Source organism: Aptenodytes patagonicus, chromosome 11 (genome assembly GCF_965638725.1).
Source record: "Aptenodytes patagonicus chromosome 11, bAptPat1.pri.cur, whole genome shotgun sequence".
In the NCBI taxonomy this organism is placed as follows: Eukaryota; Metazoa; Chordata; class Aves; order Sphenisciformes; family Spheniscidae; genus Aptenodytes; species Aptenodytes patagonicus.
The window spans coordinates 17018569-17038232 of record NC_134959.1 but is presented as its reverse complement, the minus strand read 5'-3'; the positions used below and the strand labels follow the sequence as shown (position 1 = coordinate 17038232).

General features: G+C 38.1%; 1 long non-coding RNA gene across 1 annotated transcript in view; it reads left to right on the top strand.

The window, feature by feature from the left end:
* Positions 1-19664, top strand: part of LOC143165435 (uncharacterized) — a 230352-nt gene that overhangs the window by 137677 nt on the left and 73011 nt on the right. The window contains exons 5-7 of the long non-coding RNA XR_012996259.1: positions 527-602; positions 8647-8692; positions 13715-13809. This is a non-coding gene — a long non-coding RNA (uncharacterized LOC143165435). The remainder of the gene's footprint in view (positions 1-526; positions 603-8646; positions 8693-13714; positions 13810-19664) is intronic.

Genomic DNA, 19664 nt, shown 5'->3' with positions numbered 1-19664 from the left:
CTACTGAAACTTTTGATTTAAGATATTCCACTTCTGACTAGAATGTACCTAATCGTATAGCTACATCCCCTTCTTGTTTGTCATGGCAGATCTCCCATTAAGGACATAAATTCACCTGGAATTGGTTGTTTTGGCCAAAATAAATTGTTATTCATATTCAGCTGTCAGAGAAAGACAGACCAAGAACTATTATTTGAACCATTCTGGGCCTTCATCCTTCAAGAGTTCAATCCACAGTGATTACACAATGTGCAACAAGGTTGTTCACAATTTACAGGTGAATGAGTATTTAAATGGTTGGGATAGCTCAAATGGATATAATAATAACAATTTGTCCCCTCATGTCAGATTTCAACTAAAAACAGAAGAACAAACTAGGTTGGAGGAAGATAAGTTGGACTGGTGACACAGCCAGCAGTCAACTCATTTCAAAATGACTAAACAGATGCACATCCCTGTTCCATACACATTTGTTCTCTCATTTGGGTGGAGCTAGTATTGATGCTACTTTTACTTGTTATTTCAGAATCTGCTGGACTGAGAAGGAGAAAAAGAGAGGAGAAAAGTGCGGAATGAGAGCTATGCACATAACTTACAGGACGGTACTACTGTGTTTTGCAGCCCCCAATGTGATACTCATTCACGCCCTTGTCAGCTTTGTGTGTCTGTAAGTCTGTCTGCATAGATTAGCAGTGATCAGGGTGACCAGCCTTCCTGTGACCATGTGCTGAAATCCCAGCATGGCTGACAGCCGTGGGCCACATGCCACCTCCCTGGGGAGCACAGGGAGGCTCTGGGCAGCTCCCTGCAGGGGCATCTCCGTTCCCATACAGAATGGGTCACACTGGGGTCTGTGTAACCCAGCTATACTAGTTCATCTTTTCTGCAGACAAAAATTGGAGTTAACCAGAAGATCTTGCCTCACCTCAGTCCTGTTAGTGGTCATAGGGGCAGTTTCCATATGGTGCTCCTTGTCCAGGCACACGGACTTGTTGGAGTGCACTGAAACCAGGCTGCAGGTGCACTGATGTGCCCTGGGATCTTGTCCTTCTATGAACTCTAGGGGTAGCCTATGTTTGCACCAGAGTCTGGAAGAAGTGTTCCTGGGTCCTCCAGTCAAATGGACTCACGTAGTCCTGATGTAGGAGCTGCACTCGAACTGCTTATTAGTCCTGTGTGGTTGTCCTCACTGTCATACACAAAGTCTCTGTGATTTGCACCCTTTAGTGTGGTACAGCCCGCTCCATGAAATGCTCTAGCCCATGTTAGAAAGGCCGTAACATCCGTGGGTCAGAGAAGCTATACTGCATACTTTGTGACTTGGGATGTGCCTCAGAGCAGTCTTTGCTCACACTCTTTCTTAGCTATAATTGATGCATGTTGTTTTAGTGAATAGCAATGTCTGAATAAACATTTGCCTACATTTAGACTATGAAACAGGCATTAATAGCCCAGTGTTTAATATTTAGATGGAAGTCATGATTTCTCAATATTTCCATTAACAATCTTTGCAACTTGAAGCAAAGTTCTTTCTGCAATTCTGTATTCAGAGGAAAAAAAATTGTATTTGTTGATTAAAGGTACATACTTTACCTCCTTCATATGTTTTCCATAACCCTTGATAAAGAAAGTATCTTAATTTTTAAAACTCCAATTTAAGCAATTTCCTACCTTCTCTACTGCAAGCTTTCTACATTTTATAAATTATATTGGTGTTAGATTCACACAGTGCTTAAGGTGTTTCTTCCTTATATGAGAATCTATATATAAGCTGCAAGGTGTTAAAACCAATAATTGTTAGTGATGTTTTTCTTTCTAAAGAAATATAAAGGACATGATGTTCAATGACTAGATCTAAATGAGATTTTAGGATTGGGTGGTTTTGGGGAGAAAAAAAAAGTTACCAAATTTTGTTATGAGTTGAATGGTATACTATTAAGACTGAGGAATTTACTCAGGTCTGTTAAAACTCATACATTCCACTCAGGCCTGTGTAAGTGGGGAGATACTCATAACATAGTTACCTTCATTTTAGATGCAGGTGGTTTAAATGTGGTGCTCTGGTTTAGATTCCAGAGCAAATAGGTTACCTATGATATTATCATTCCCAGGAATAGATTGCCAAGCACTGCCTTTCTCAGGCAATATGGTTAAAGGGTTCACCCTGTCCCCAGTGGTCCTCTGCTTGACTGCTTTTCCCAAGCTCCAGATCAATCTTTAACTCCTCACTTTTAAATTAGGATGAAATACCATGGAGAAGAAAGGGAACATGAATACTTCCAAAATCCAAGCAAATAGGATTTCTCACTCTTCCCTCTCCTAAAGAAGGCACTTAGAATTATGAGGCCCATGAAGTCTTCTCTGTGCTGGACCAATTATTTCTAAATTTTTTGAACCATTCTCTAACCTTCCAGCAGAATGTATTTTTTTCCAAGTAATGTTCTAATGTTGTTGCAGAGTCTTCAACCCAGTACCAGAAACATTTTGCAATGGGCCTGAGAAGTCTGTCACAGTAGAAAATTTGTAAAAAAATCAGTACCACATCAGAATATTTTGCCTGTTATAGGTACCCCTGCCCTGCTCTTTGCATCATGTCTTGCACAAATAAACTCTCTGAACCCGAGCTAGGCTTCCTCTGTAACTCCCAGAATCCAACTTTGCAGAGCTTCTGTTGTTCTGCTTTCAGAGGCTGTTCTGGCAGCAGAGATGAATGGTAACTGTATATCCAAAAGTTAAAAAGTGAAAAAGAGTTTGGCTTTTGGGGGGACTTGGACTTGCTTATGTCTTCAGCATATTTGAAATTGCTGTTAAAATATCTACAAATGTATTCATGAAACATATCAAAGTTGAAGGAATGCATTTTAAGCTAATACCCTCTCCTAGGTTAATGATTAATACTGTGAGAACTCAGCTTGGTATTTATTGTATCATGACACAAGTAAATTGAACTCCAAGCAAGTCATTATCTATTTTTTTTTTTTTTTTAAAGTATGCAATGCCAAATGATTAACTTCCTTGGTAAAAGGACAGTAAAAACACGGGGCAGGCAGTACCCACTGAGACTCTTTGTGTTCAGACTCCTTTGTCCATACTCTGTGTGGTATATAAAGGTCATAGTTCTTATAGAAGAAGGTTTTCTGTTTCCAATGCAAAATCTAAATCATTAAATACATTTCTGAAAAAAATACATTTCTGTTTTCATCATTGTATTAAAAAAAAAAAATCCTTGTATTCTACATCTATTCTTCACTCGTTGTCATAGTAAAACCACACCTTCTGTTATCTACATGTATACAATGCTGTCTATTTCCTGTGGAAATGAATTTTTAAGTTATTTTAAACAGAGAAGGAAAGAAGTTCTCCATATCTTAAGTGCTCAGAAACTTCAAGATCAGTTTTGGCTCATGCTGAGGCTTATCAGATAGTTTTGTGTTCATTTATTTGAGTTTTGTGCATGTTCAATTTTTAATTTTGTTCTGCTCCTTCTCTTTGTCATGCATTGAACAAACATTTTTTTAGAAATCGAAAGGGAGTTTTATTATATGATAATAATTTAAGTCATTTCATCATAAATAGTAACTATTGAATACTTCTCCCTTGGAAAACAGATGGAGTTATAAAACTGGTATAGGTAAAGTAGAGCTCAGTAGAGAGAGAGATTAAGTAAAGCTTGTTTTAAAATTTGGGAAATTTGTTTTCGGTGTTTCTGACTTAAACTACTGACAAAGGCCTTGGAAAAACAGCCTAATTTGAGTTTTAGGACTGTGCTAACACAAAGAAAAAATTTTGCTGATTCTTGATATTTAAAAAAGACAAAAAGACAAGTAGAGAATATGCTGTAAAAGCATGTATTAGTTGGAAGAAAAGATCACTTGAAAATTCGGCCATTATTGAATGTCTTTGAAACTCTACTTTGTATCAACAAACATGGCTAATTCAAAATTGGTTTTCAACAGGCCAATCAAAGGCACTTTACTCATCTATTTTCCTGCCAGATTTCAGTTTGATCACAAACATGTCAGCACTGTAGCTATTCCAAAATCAAAATTTTCAACCTTCTTAATTCTGTGGGAAGGGTGTTTTACTTCAGTAGAAAAATAGTTATTTTTCTTGAAATGTAAATATTATCTTTGAGGAAGAATACTGCCTGGAAAATTCTGTCTGAAATGTGAATGCTTCAGAAAGTTACAAATACCTAAATTTTTTAGAATTTAGATTAAAATAAAAATACTTGGACAATATTAACTACCCCATTGTTAAAACCTAGACTTCCCTGTCTGCGGAGACTTTAAGGTTCCAATTCCATTTTGCAATTCCCAATTTTTTCATGGTAAGCTAGCCACACCTCAAAGGTGTTTCACCTCATTTTCCTTATATCACTAGATAGTACATGGCCAAGTTATTTAGATACAAATAAGCCTTGAGAATATCATCAAATCCATTCTAATTTCATTCATGCCTTGGAGATAATAATTTAAAGAGCTAGTCACTGCTTGCAATTAAGCATGGAGAAAATAGATCCATCCCATAATTTATGTCTGCAAAGGTTGGGCTGGATTTGTAATTAATGTTTGCTCCTTTTAATGAAATACTCCAAAGGTCTGCACTTCTGTCATTCATGGAGGTAATTTTTCAATTGATTAGTAAAATAATACTTGAAAAGTAAATGCACCTGCTTTAGCACAGAAATGTCTTAGTCAAGTAGAGACAATGATTGGAGTGCTAAAAAAATATCATTTCAATACAGTAGAGACTGGAGGTTTACTCCTCCAGAATTCAGAACTCCCACTAAAGAGAAAAAAGGAAAAGGTAATTAAACCTCCAACAACTTCTTCAGCATGCTTTCATCCAGTTTAATTCCTGGGTGGTTTTCAGCATAGCTAAATACTTTTAGGAACACACGCCTGAACTGTGCATTTGTACAAGTGAAATATCTGTGGAAAGCACATGTTACAGCAAGACATAATTTTTATATTTGTGTACCTTAGTATTTTTGGAGGGCATGAACAAATCATTTAATATTGGGAATTTGTTTCCATTTTGGATAAACACTCAAAATCTGACAGCTCATTTGGATTATATTCTTATTTCCTTTTCAGAATTAAACCTTTTCAAGCCTGCAAAATTGCAAGACTTGAGAGTTAGGGTCCTGCAACTGCTGGTTTAAAATGGCTTGTAATGTCCTTTCTACAAAACAACCGCTACCAAACCGAACAAAATAAAATAACAGGTCACCTCTGCCTGCATTCAGGGAACTGATAAGGATTTTGTTTGAATTAATCACTCCAGAAAGGATGTTTGATGACTTCTCTTGTTTTGTTAATTTAGTCATTTTGACACAAAGGATTACTATTCCTGTACTACAGAGACCTCACATTCTACAGTAGTGAACTTTCTGGGAACTGACCATAAGTCAGACTATACAGAATGCAGAATAGAAGCCACAATCTATACTAAATTTCTTGAGGGCCACAAACGTGGTAGTCCAAGTAGTTTTGAACCTCCTGTCATCTGGGACAACGATTTTGCTTTCAGAGAAAGAACCAAGAGAAGTGAATAAATGTGGTGAAAGCAGCCCTTATCCAGTGCTTAGCCTAGTGGAGCAGAGTAATCCAGACAGCGGAGCAAGGGGATGTGTGTCATCTGATAAAGGAGGGCAAAAGAGTCAGTGTCTCATACTTCCTCTGGCCAATATAATCACTAGATAAAAAGATAGCTTCGCATTATGTTTGGCAGAGTACTTGCCAACAAATTCTCCGGTCACAGTTTTAAAAATTGAGCTCTGCTCAGTTACAGAAAAGGCATAGGCCTCTGTTCGTGAAAATATCTCATACTATGGCTTTCACATAACTGAGTCTTTTTTGCTGCTGAAAAGAACTTGATTTAAAGGCTTGTTTCTTTCCTGAACGTTTCCTCACTGATATGCTTTAGGCAGCAATGTTTGGACCTTTGCCGACACTGGTTGGGTCAGCAGGCAGCTGCTGTGAAACACCTCTGAGGCACTCAGTTCTCCCTGTGCACTGAGAGGGAGCCCAGGTTGGACCACGTGTGACTTACGCTCTGGGTGGGCAACACCGTTTAACACCTCGCTATAGGACTGCTTCCCAATCACAGCCCTCTGAGAATGCCCGCTTGGCATTTTCCTGTCCAGAGAGGAAAACATGTGGGTAGTGGTCCCTGCATAGCTGTGGCAGAGAAGCCTTCAGGACTTAGATCTTCTCCCAGATCTTAGAAGAGGAAAGAGAAATGGTTGGAAGTGGGGTGTGGGTTAGAAGTGCTTTTGCGCTAAAGCTAGGGGCAGGCCACCGGAGTGATGGCAGGACACACAGTCAGCATGTGGATGTTGTTTTGATACTGTGTATGTTTAGCATCACTATATTATCTTGCGCATCAGAACATTTCACTTTAAGGACAAAAGTTTATAGTTTTAACGCTACAGTTTTAAGTGTTTGAATCATCTGAAGGATCCAGCTCTTACGCTCAAAGCGTGAGCAAAGCAGCACCTAAGGACTTTTAAAAATCCAGACCTTGAACTTAGTATAACTCCCATTAAAGTCAATGGATGCTGAGTCAGACCTTAATTCTTTTTGCACACTAGAGAATCAAAAGGTGCAAATCCTGGCACCACTGATGTTTTGCCATTGACCTCATAGGGTCAGGATTTTATGCTAAAAGCCATAAAATGACACTGATATTTTGTCACTGCTATCTTGGATCAGATTCATAACAGTGACCCAGGAGAGAAAAATCTGCATAATCCATTGCTACTGTGCATCTACCCAGCACTGTCTCACCACCTTCTACCTTGTTTAAAGAGAGGGAATAATCTTTGATTTTGAGCTGCCTTTATTTTAGCCAGAATGAAGAAGAATGGAAAAATCCTGGGATTCATTTTTCAATCACCTTATTTAAACCCTCTAAGTAAATTCTTGATTATATTAAATGAATATAATTGGAAAACTCTCTTTTGGAAATGAAGGGTTTTTTGTTGTTTTTTTGTTTTGTTTTTCTCAATACCTATTCTAAAAAGGCTTTGTAGTAAAACTGGAAGGCAAAATTCAGATTTATAGCTGCTTGCGAATGAAGTGCTTATGATTAATTAGAGAACTATGAAGAGTTTATATATAATTCCTTAATGATCCTTAATGATCCTTAATGAAATATTTAATTAAAGAACAGCTGGAAAGATAATCTTGGTTAACGAAAGGAAATCAGGGGGTGAACCGATTTCTATAATGCAAGAGTACATGCAATATGTGATAGATGCTACATACTGTCAGCACTTAGATACAATAAACTGATAAAATACAAAAATATTCTGCTGCCCCCTATTAAATTGTTTTCAAGATTACAAGTGCTAAATATTGGCTCTGAATTCTAGATGATTAAAAATAATAGATTCCCAATTCATGGACATAAGTGTACTGAAAAATACGATTTAAAACTTGTGCAGGAAATAATATTATATATAACATGGCAGTTGTTACCTTAGCAGATTTTTGATGCTGTAAAAGAATCTGAACCAAAATCTGTTGCCAGTTAGAATGAAAAAAACCTGGAATAACTTTACTGAATTCAGTAGAGTTCCTTGAATTTGCTGAAATACATAAGCTTTCCCATTGCCGTTCTCTGTGTATTTCTCTACAAACACAGAGATGAACCAAATGAAAATCATGGTCACAGAAACAGAGAATCACTGAAAAAGAAAAATATTCTCATCTTATTAAAGAGGAAATTAAGGTCAGCAAAAATTAAGTAAATTCTAATTGCATGAGGCTTTGCCTCAGATTTGTTGGATCACTGGTGTGGCAATTTCTCTGCAATTTCTAGATAAGCAAATACATAGAAAATTTGTCATCTCTGTCTTTTCTGCTGGCCCCTGTTAAACTTTGCCCTACATCGCAATTTTTACATGTTTTTAACTTTGCACAGAATTATCTTATCCATCACATAATAATGAGTTATATCATGGACTCTGACAGCTTTTTTGGTCATAAGCTGCATATTTTCCTTTTGTACTGCACACAACTGGCAGTGATTAATATTGAAAACATATACAAAAGTTTGATAGCTGGGATCTCATGATAACTAGTTGATAAGAAAAGAAATTCGTGCTTTTGGTAAAGCCCATCTAGGATAAATTGTACAGGAAACTTCTCCCAGCTGCTGCTTGTTATACACTGGGCCAACTGGAGTCACTGTAATACCATGGCAGCAGGTGTGAAACCCTGGAAAAGAACTGTGAAAACATGAATCTGTAAGAAACTATCCAACAATGAAGGCAATCACAGTAGAGTTAAAGCAGTGCTATTAAATAATGAGCAGTAATAGGTGACTGTCTGCTCTAAGTTGGCCTATAAAGCATCTGTTACCTGCTGCAGGCTACAGGATTAATTCTGAAACATGTAATTTAGCAAAGGAGCAAGACTTCAGTCTTCAGCAGCAAATAAATTGGTGGCAAATGCTTTGGCATAGGTTGTTGTATTACTTTGTGGACCGTCACTCTGTCCAATGCTTTGAATTATAATTCTGTTTCTTCCTTTTGGTAAAGCTTGGCACTCTGTATTCCTCAACCCAACTTATTTTATTAATTGAAATTTGGGGGGGGGGTTGATTAATTTTTTTGTGTCTATTTCTTGTTTCTAGGCTTATCTTGAAATACACGTCTTTTTGAATCCCACACTTTCCATAGGTAAGCAATTCTGTCCATGAACTGTCTGGTCAGCTGAAAAACTTCTTGTCCTTGTCATTCAAAGTCTGCATCCTTACTCTTAAATTTGTCAGTTTTGCTCATTGTATTTGTAATAGAGTCAGATTTTTAAAAATATGTTGTATGTAGAGGGGGAAGGGAATACAGAATCACACTCCTCTGCTTGGTTTATGTTAAACAGGCAATTGTTTGCCCACAAGGCCTTTAACTTCTGCAGCTGCTAATTGTACTTATCCATGCATGCAGTTACCCAATTTACACTCTTAGTTAAGGCACTCAGCTCCTTGAATGATTTTAACACATATTTGCAAAGCTACAAAGCTTTGAAGAGCAGCCCCACACTGCATCTTCTGCGTGGCTAATATTCAAAGCAAATCACCTGCTACCACTATTAGTATTAGTAATATTCAACTGAGAACAATGCATAGATTAAGGTAAGGGTAGAGACTTTGGAAGTGTAAGCAGAAGGTGTCACATGAGACAGAACTGTTATTCTGGGAAAGGCTGTGTCCAAATAGAATGAACCAAATATTTTGCAGAGCTACAACAGACAGGTATCACTGTGAAGCTAAACAAGATGCATGGGACAAACTGTATCAAATTCTCCGTTCTGATCACAGGCTTTGTAACAGCTTTTCTATTTACAAATGTTCAATTATTATAACCCCTATTAACTTGTTTTTATAACTTTCATCCTAGTGATAGACTTGCTACCCTACTGGAATCAATGGTTTTACATGTATTAAAGTACAGGCATAGCTTGAACTGGAGTTGATCTGCTTATTAAAGCAGTAGATTTTTACATTTGGAAATGAAAAAAGCCTGCTTGTGAGTTTTGTGCAAACTTTGTTTTTCTTCATTAAGACTTCTGTTTGTTGAATAACTGCAGAACTTGAGACATTAGGGGTACTCATATTGCTTAACTTCATTTCCCTGACCTCCTTCTGAAGGAGTCTATGGAGACTAATTTAGAAACCTCCCTTATATTCCTGGAGGAAAGTGGTGTGAACATTCCTGTTTGAGTCAAACTGCACTCTGAGTGCATATATTGACTTTACTGGAGTAGCTTGGGCTTTCCACCACTCAATGAGACCTTGGTGTCCTATGAGTTTTATGCAGTTGAACACCCAAGTCAGGAGTGGTATAATATTTCCAAGGAATGTGTGTTTGAACACTGGTTAATAATAAGATTTTAACCATTAGTTTTCCTATTAACATTAATGAAAGCATATATTTATATGCTAGGCCCTTTCAAATTAATTTCCTGGACTTCTCTAGGGATGTAAGGATAGTGTACAGTGCATAGTTTTTCCTTGTATTGTGTATGAACACACTGGTATAATCAAGTAGCATCTCCCTTTGTGCACAAATTTTTAAGCTCTTGAGGTCAGTTTAGTTGCACTAAACTTTGAGATAAGAATCAAGCCCTCTTTCTCTTTATTGGGAGTTTTTCTTAGAATGTGAAACACGTTTCGTTCCAGAATACCATGTAAATTTTTCTAAAAGAGGTGCTTTGCAAATAAGCTATTATGGTACTAAAGAAAACATTGATTAGTTTTAAATGGCAGTAACAATTCAAGTGCATGTAAAGACAAGTGCATTTGCTTTTGAGGTTAAGCCTCTAAATTTAATAATTGAAGGAAAAAATACAATAAGGTGCAATAGAAGAAGCTTCTGTGAAATGCATTATGCAATTACAACTACCATAACTACAACTGCCTTACCAGATCATATTATGTTTTCCATTCAGACTGTTTTTTAAAGCAAAATATTTCTTTATTACTTTGTTATTTGGAAATATGTACTATTTGGAAAAGGTTGTATGCTCTGTGTGTTGATTCGGGAAATCTGAAAACTCAAGACACCATTCAAGTGAATATGGTATCCAGCTGAAGCGATCTGTTTCTTTTTAGTCTTGTCAACATTGTTTTTACATGTGAAAACTGTTTTTAGGGGATTTCTTTCCCAGTTCCCTCAATTAAATCATGTTACATTTTGCTTAATATACACAAGACCAGAATTATTAGAAAACAGATTTTGGTTATGTATTGTGCAGCTTAACTTTAAAGAGATTCTTGACACCTTTCTTACCTGCTGAATTGCATGACATTAACCATCTAGATCAGCCTGATTGTACTATTCACATGACCTGTGTACTGGAAGGAAGCTGTATGATATAAAAAGACTTCAAACTGCACAACCTGAAGCAACAGCAGCTTTACACCCTTTTGACAGAATGAGGGTTTGATTCCTCTGAAGTTGCAGAAGACTTTGGACAGTGACAGGAATCTTCACTTAGTGTGAATACCCTAAGCCATTCTTCTTCTTGTCTGTAATGCTATTCCAGATCTGGGAGTACTTTTGGGGAAAACATGATGTATGAGGAAGAGCAGAAAGAGTGGGGTTGGAATGACATTGTGATGACTGTGTTTACGTAGTCAAGTTTGTTGCAAAAGGGAATACTGTAACCTGTTCTCCATCACATAAAATAGGCCAAGAAGTAGGACTTAAATTATAGTAGCAAAGATTCAGCTTAGACTTTAAAAAAAAAAACCAAAACACCCCAAATTTTATAATAGTAAGATAATAAAGCACTGAAATATATTGCCTGGGAAATTTTGAAGTCTTTGTCTTTGGAGATCTGCAGGAACAGGTTAAACAACAGCTGCCTGGAATTATATAGATACACTTGTCCCAACACCCAGCATTTCTTTTTCTATTATCCAAACAAAACTTCTGTGTTGCCAATCAGAGTTTGGATTCTAGGGTTTGGCCCATGTTGTTATGGCTTTATCCAGCTTCATGAGTAGCCAGCAGTTACGTGATTTATATAGTGTGTAACTCTGTGAAAATATAAAGGCCACACTGGCAGATAGTAAACCATATGTTATATTTCAAATCATTACTCATGGACACATTTCTGGCTTTTTGTTCAGTTTCCTTTTTGTGTATGCAAATACATTATTTTTGCATGACTTGTGCATATTTTGTTCTTTGGTTACGTGTTTAAAATGCTGTTAAAAGATAGAAATAATATTTTGTGCGAAATATTACTTTTTTTTATATTTACATCCCCACTTAATCCTTGTAGCTCATGGAATTTCTTGTAAGCATTAAAGTAAAAGCAAGTATTCAGAAAAGCTGTGAAATCTGAAAAGGTAGCAAGCTTCCAAACTGACTTAGGAAGGTCAAGCCGTATCAAATAAGCAGGTGAAAAACAGAAATGCCATATAGAAAGCAAGGAGAATGGTATGGCATGCTGGGGTGGCATTGTTTGCTGAATAAAGTGGATATATAGGGGGTGTGGGGAGACTAATGAGGAGATAAGCAGGAAAAGGGAAGATGTATGAAGAACTGTGAAGGATAGGGAGGATGAATTTAAAGCAGTGAATTGTGACCCAAATCAGGATTCAATTTTGCATCTTGAAAATGGAAGAAGCAACAAAGTTTGGACTTAGCCTCAATGACAGAGAAAGTAGGTGTGTTAACCAAGAAGTTGTACTGGATTAGGCCCAAAACTGTAATGAGGAGAGGTGGTGGGGAGATGTTTGGCTGATGAAACAGTTTGTTAGTGGAAACCACAGTCTGATCCAAAGTTCAGGGAGTTTGATGTAGTTCCAATAAGAAGCACGTTTTAATTGTGATTGAGCTAAGGTTCCCTCATATGAAAAAAGTGTCATGGTTAAAGTATAAAAGTGAAGTATAAGTGTTAAGAATAACTTTCCACAAAGAAAGATTTCTCAAGAATCCCTTGTTGTTCCTTAATCAAAATGTGGGGCGTAGGTTAGGAAAGAGAGTGATACAGTTCGATACAGCCATTTAGTTAGCGTGGGTCTTGGTTGCTCAAATCATAGCTGTAACTCCTCTGTGTGTTGCAGCTCTTGATATTTCATATCAAATTATCTAAGGCCGCACAATCTATTTTCTATAGACACTAGTATGTGCATACAGACATGTACACACTCATTTGCAGTGATTTCTGATCTAGTATAGTTTTGTAAAGACCTCCAGCTCAATAGCATTAAAGATGATAAATGAATATATAAATCTAAGGGGAAAGTACCAAAGTTAACAGTGAACTTCTTGCATAAAATAACCATGGTTTCCAACATTTTACAGAGGTCCCTTCTCAGCTTAATGCGTGCTGATAAAGATCAGTTCTATACAACATTTCCCTCTCATCTCACCACCCCATATCTGCAGTTTTTCCTTATTATGTCTATTCCCCTTAAAATCCAATTTTCTAGTTATACTAGTGTTTATTAAAAGCTTGACTGTAAGGTCTTTGTTTACCCAAAGATCTATTTTTATCATAACTGTTTATAATGGTTAAACCTCAACAACTTAAACACTTTACACAAAATAATGTATTTTCAATAAATTGAAATATTAACCAATCATATGTAATGGTTCAGTTCTAGCAAATGGATTGCTAGAAATCCTTAGGGTTTCATATAAACTGAAAATTGTATTGACTGACCAGGCTGCACTCGAATTACATTGCATTTGGATCAAAAAGCATAGAAAAAGTTCTCATTATAGTTCCTTGACATTAATTTGAGCATTTTTATATGTGTGTCCTATTAAGTACTTTAAGTGCTTTTTGATAATTGTGCTTTGTAGTTTTTACAGCACTTCAGCCTATTCCCAGTTCAATTTCCTCTTTTATCCGATGTTTGAAATATTGATTTCTGACAGATAAAAGCAAACCTTATAATCTCAGCAGCATGCAATAAGTGAGTGAGACGGGGCTACAGAATGCATCAGGGAATGGTCATATTTGAAACCGTCTTTGTTTTATTACATTTCGTCAACAGAATTTACTTACCGTTTGCTGATATTTATGTAAAAGCAGGACTCCTGATAGTCCAGTGATATTACCAGTTCCTGGTATACTTTTGCATTTAGTAAAGATAAAAGAAGAAACTCCCTTGGTGGTTGATGATTGCAGCTGCTTAAACTGCTGTCAGCTGGCTTGAAGTAACTGTGATTTATCTTCTTCAGATTGTGCAGCATCGTGTCCGTGAACTTCCAGAGTTTGCATTAAAAACTGACAGAACATCAGAGTGCCAGAAGCTTCTCATTTTGTGGCTCTGAAGGTAAAAGCAAGAGACACTATGCTTGTTCTGTGTTTGGGAACACTGTCCAAGTCCTCTGCAAAGCTTTTGTGCAATGAAAGAGATCTTAAAGAAATGGGTTGGAATTTTGAACAGGGACTAAATACAATGAAAAGATGCTAAGGAATATAGACTTAATGCTTTGTCTTACATATTTTCATGATGTTTCTTCTGCAATTTCTAGAAACTAGAAAGCAGACTGAAGAATTCTGTCCAATCCAATTTCTAGTTGAGGAGTTAATGGTACGTTAGGAATTCAGTTTGCCTGTATCTCCTTTTCATTATCCAGTGTAAGCTCTTTTGTGTCTCACAAGTAACATTGCATTAAACTTCTCTACTCAGCTCCATTAGCACCTGCAGTAAAAGAGCAGAATATATACTCTACAGGGAATTAGCTGCTTCATTTCTGGCAGTATTTCCTCTGAAGTTGTGAAAATCAAGATCAGAATATTGTTTTAGAAGGTGAGAAAAGTTCCTCGGGTTACACAGTAGCTTTGGCAATCAACAGTAAACCTATCAATGTGAGAACACAACAGTCTCCATTCTGAAGACCAGGTCAGGACGAAACTGAGTACCTTTCTCTTGAGGCATACGTTTTCAGGAGGGATCAATTTACCTGAGAACACAGGCAGGCAAAATAAAGGAAGGGGGGAAATGTTTCTTAATAATTTAGACATTTCTAAGATGAACACTGAGATTTTATTTAATCCCAAATTAGCCATTGCTAATTCAGCAACATTTTTTTCTCAATCCTGGAAATACTTAAAACAACCGTCTTGCATCTAGGCCTTCACACACTTGGGTATAGAATAGTTTTCATACAAAGGACATTTAAAAATGTTATATTAGTGAATTTTGGTTGTTATGGACTGGAACTCTGCCAGCCACTTAGCAGTTAAAGGTTTAATCTCCCAGCAATTAAAGTTTTCATTACTAAGCAATTAGCACTTAAAGTTTTAAGTGATAAGCACTTAACTGCATTCTGGGAATGCTGGGTTGGTAATAGCAAAGCTGGGCAGGGTTCTGAGGAATGGCAAGCCTGGAAAAGTGCTTTGGTTAAGGCTGTCAGGGAGAAAAGAGCTTCTGAGCTCTACAAGCCTTGATCATAACTTATAGAATAAAGGCTGATGGAGCAGAGCTTGCTCAGTAGTAGAATGCACTAGAGATGGAGCCTGTAGGGAACAAGAGAAAACAGTGGAGTAATTAGGAAGGCCTGGTAGCTTAGGAGTTGAGTTTAATCCAAAGGCAGAGCTAGAGGTCTAAACTCAAGGATCAAGGTGCATGGCCCAGTCAGTCCTAGCTCCATCCAGACTTGGCTGCTGACATCAAGGCATGCCATGATATTTACATGTCATATCATGTAAAACATAGGCAGAAAGTGCTATTGCTGGCAGAAAATGAGGACTGGCTGGATTTAAGCTTTGCAGCAAGTTTTCTTCAGTAAAGGTTTGAGAGTTGGGAAGCCTGAACCAGCAAGACTACAGAACTGAAATAATTAAAGATTTGCCAATAAGAAAAAAGACAGGGAGACTGTTGGTTGAATTACATTTGCATTTAACAGCCCCAAATATAGCAAAATAATCCTTTTTTTATGTTTTGGCATCCAACTTTAACATGCTAGCTGCACCCAACCCAAATTTCTGTTCCAGCAGACCAACACAGAAATATGCATACATATACAGGGTACATTCCTATACATTCCACATATGCAGGTAAAGCATCAACACAAAGGTTCTGCAGTGGGTGATATAACCGTAGACAATCTCCATTAGAATTTCAAAGGAGCTATTTAACATTTTTCATATTGAATTGGTTATTTACAGTTCACAACTTAAAAAGAAAAAGCATTGGGAAAGGTTTATCTTCTAATAAATCAAGACCATTGTGACGTCAAGTCCCAAAGCCTAAAGGTATAAAGGCAGCTGCAGAAACTGTCTCTTATAAAATGAGACGTATACTATATTATATTGGATAGCTGAATGGAAAGTGCTTCTATGAAGTATTGGAAACAATTAGGAATGGAAAAGTACAATGTGGAAAAAATAGGACTGATGATTTTTGGTTGAGGTTCTTGTGGGAATCAAGTTGGGAAACAAGCCATTGTATATACCATCTGACATTTTCTAATGGCCTGTTTGAATCTGACATTTTATATAATGCTGTATGCACGCACACCGCAGTATTATAGCTGATAGAATTATCCTAATATTTTTATCTGTGAAATTTCATCTTAAGATTTAAATCTCAATGTTTCAACTGATAGCATTGGACACATCAAACTAATGCTGTTAAACCTACGAGCTGTGGAACAGCTTCAGAAGACCGAAGCCTAATATCCCTAACTTGGTATATAGAATCATAGAATAGTTTGGGTTGGAAGGGACCTTTAAAGGTCATCTAGTCCAAGCCCCCTGCCATGGGCAGGGACATCTTCAACTAGATCAGGTTGCTCAGAGCCCCGTCCAACCTGACCTTGAATGTTTCCAGGGATGGGGCATCTACCACCTCTCTGGGCAGCCTGTTCCAGTGCTTCACCACCCTCGTCGTGAAAAATTTCTTCCTTATATCTAGTCTAAATCTACCCTCTTTTAGTTTAAAACCATTACCGCTTGTCCTGTCGCAACAGGCCCTGCTAAAAAGTCTGCCCCCATCTTTCTTATAAGCCCCCTCTAAGTACTGATAGGCTGCAATAAGGTCTCCCCAAAGCCGCCTTCTCTCCAGGCTGAACAACCCCAATTCTCTCAGCCTTTCTTCACAGGAGCGGTGTTCCATCCCCCTGATCATTTTCCTGGCCCTCTTCTGGACCCGCTCCAACAGGTCCATGTCTTTCCTGTGCTGAGGGCTCCAGAGCTGGACGCAGTACTGCAGGTGGGGTCTCCCCAGAGCAGAGTAGAGGGGCAGAATCACCTCCCTCGACCTGCTGGCCACGCTGCTTTGGATGCAGCCCAGGATACGGTTGGCCTTCTGGGCTGCGAATGCACATTGTCAGCTCATGTCCAGCTTTTCATCCACCAGTACCCCCAAGTCCTTCTCGGCAGGGCTGCTCTCCATCCCTTCATCCCCCAGCCTGTATTGATACCGGGGGTTGCCCCAACCCAGGTGCAGGTTAAGGCTGTCAGGGAGAAAAGAGCTTCTGAGTTCTACAAGCCTTGATCACAGCTTATAGAATAAAGGCTGATGGAGCAGAGCTTGCTCAGTAGTAGAATGCACTAGAGATGGAGCCTGTAGGGAACAAGAGAAAACAGTGGAGTAATTAGGAGTAAGCACTTGTACTGAAAGATGTAATGACTGTAGGGTATCAGATTAGTGTTGAAATTCAATTTTAAATGGTCAATAAATGGGTAAGCAGTGAAAGAATGGTACATATTCATACAACAACCATGCAAGGCCACGGCCCTGCACTTGGCCGTGTTGAACCTCATGAGGTTCACACAGGCCCACTTCTCGAGCTTATCTAGCTTCCTCTGGATGGCATCCCGTCCCTCAGGCATGTCAACCGCACCACTCAGCTTGGTGTCATCTGCAAACCTGCTGAGGGTGCGCTCGATCCCACTGTCTATGTCATTGATGAAGATATTAAACAGTACTGGTCCCAGTACAGACCCCTGTGGGACACCACTTGTCACTGATCTCCATCTGGATATTGAGCCATTGACCACTACCCTCTGGATGTGACCATCCAACCAATTCCTCATCCACTGGACAGTCCCCCCATCAAATCCATATCTCTCCAATTTAGAGAGAAGGATGTCGTGGGGGACCGTGTCAAAGGCCTTACAGAGGTCCAGATAGACGATATCTGTAGCCCTTCCCATGTCCACTGATGTAGTCACTCCATCATAGAAGGCCACTAGGTTAGTCAGGCAGGACTTGCCCTTGGTGAAGCCGTGCTGGCTGTCTCAAATCACCCCCCTGTCCTCCATGTGCCTTAGCATAGCTTCCAGGAGGATCTGTTCCATGATCTGCCCAGGCACAGAAGGATGGGAGGATATGGGAAGGATCGTGTTGGCCTCAGTGGAATTATCACTTGCTCAAACACCTACTTAGTTGCTTTGTTTGATGGGTACAATGTCTTTGTGTAAAACAAAGAAAACTAAACAGAGATAAATCATCAAGCAAGCTCAGAGCAAGTTCAGGTGTGCAAGTGCCTGTGATTTAAGTGGACAGGTAGCTAGCTATGTGGATAACTATTTGACCTAAAATATCTGTAAAGGAAATCTGTCTCAATTTTCCAGGACTCTTTAAAAAATAAAATTGCTTCCAATAGTAAACAAGTGTGACAATAAAATGCTTCACCAGGTCCAGTTTTGGTGCTAAATAAATTAGAAAAAAAAAAACCCTAAAAAATGTTTAGTTACAGACAATGGGATCAAGAGGTTGAAACACAGCTAGTTTTGTCGTTCCCACCTTGTTCCTGTACTGAAATTTTTGAAGCACTGCAGAAAATTTTGGAAGAATGTTTTGGAGAGTTTCAGCTAAAATGATTGGAATTTCTCTGTATAATGTATACAGTCAGCTAGTTCAAAAGGCCAGATTTGGGTCTTTTGTGCATACGTTTGAAAGTTGGGCAATATGTACCATTCTTTCACTGCCTACCCATTTATTGACCACTTAAAACTGAATTTCAACACTAATCTGATACCCTACAGTCATTACATCTTTCAATACAAGTGCTTATTACATGTTACAACATTGCTAATAACTTGTGTCCTCTGTTACAAAGCCAAAAGAAACTACGGCATTTTGTGCCACTCCAAAACATACACAGTGTGTACACTACAGGCATAAACTAGCATACTTTATCAGTATGTTTTCTATTTTGGCTCACCGCTGTAAAGGGTCAGAGAAAAAATTAAGTCACCTTAATAGATGACTTCTCTCATCTCCGGCACTCTGAGCAGCTGTGATTTCTATTTCCATGTACGCAGTATAAGAAAACTAAGACATTGTAATGACAGTAAATACTGCTCATAGTAAGTTTACTTGCTCTGGTGATTTCTACTTACCTGAGGAAAATAACTTTAAAATTTTACCTGAGATTTTTGGAGCATCTTTTTCAATAGAACCCAGTGTTTTTTATGGGATTAACCCTCTGGGACTCCAGTAGGATGCTTGAGGAATTAGTGCTCCATGTGTATGTTTGCAATTATTTTTAAAATTTCTTTTTAAAAGTTAGGCAAACTGATAATATTAGAATATGTTTATATCACTAAAAAAAGTAACTCATCTACTTCATAAAAAGTATAGATTGAATTCCTTTTTCACCTCAGTCTCTCCACCTTCCTCTTTCTCTTTTATTCTCTTTGATGTCTGCAGCTGTTGTCTGCCAAATAAGGCCAGCAGCTGCCTGCAGTGCTGCTGTTTTACCAGCTGCTAAAGGTCTACCATTCACCAGGCAGCCAGTTCTCTCCCCGCACTGTGCTGCAGAGAGTGTGTGTTTATCAGCTTGGTGGCACGCACACAGCCTTCGAGCTGACAATCCAGCCTTGTCACAAACTCTCAACCTGGAAGTACTCAGCAGCTAGTGTGCTCCTGTTGACTTCCTTGTTAAACAAAGTGTCCAAAGTGTCAGAAGAATGATATCAAGCACATTACACTATATAACCATATGACAATATTTCTCTTTATTTTAGCTCCTTAATACCATCTTTAGCTGAGTGGGAAAAAACATAGATTGCATGACCCTGGGGAACCGTGCTTCAACATTTATTATTGGAAAAACGTATGGCTTTCAAAAGATAAAATGTATTTCAAATATCAAATCTCTCCCTATGCTGAGCTAAATGCTGCCTTGATATATGCCTTGTACACTCTATGTTGACAGATGTGAAGTTCAA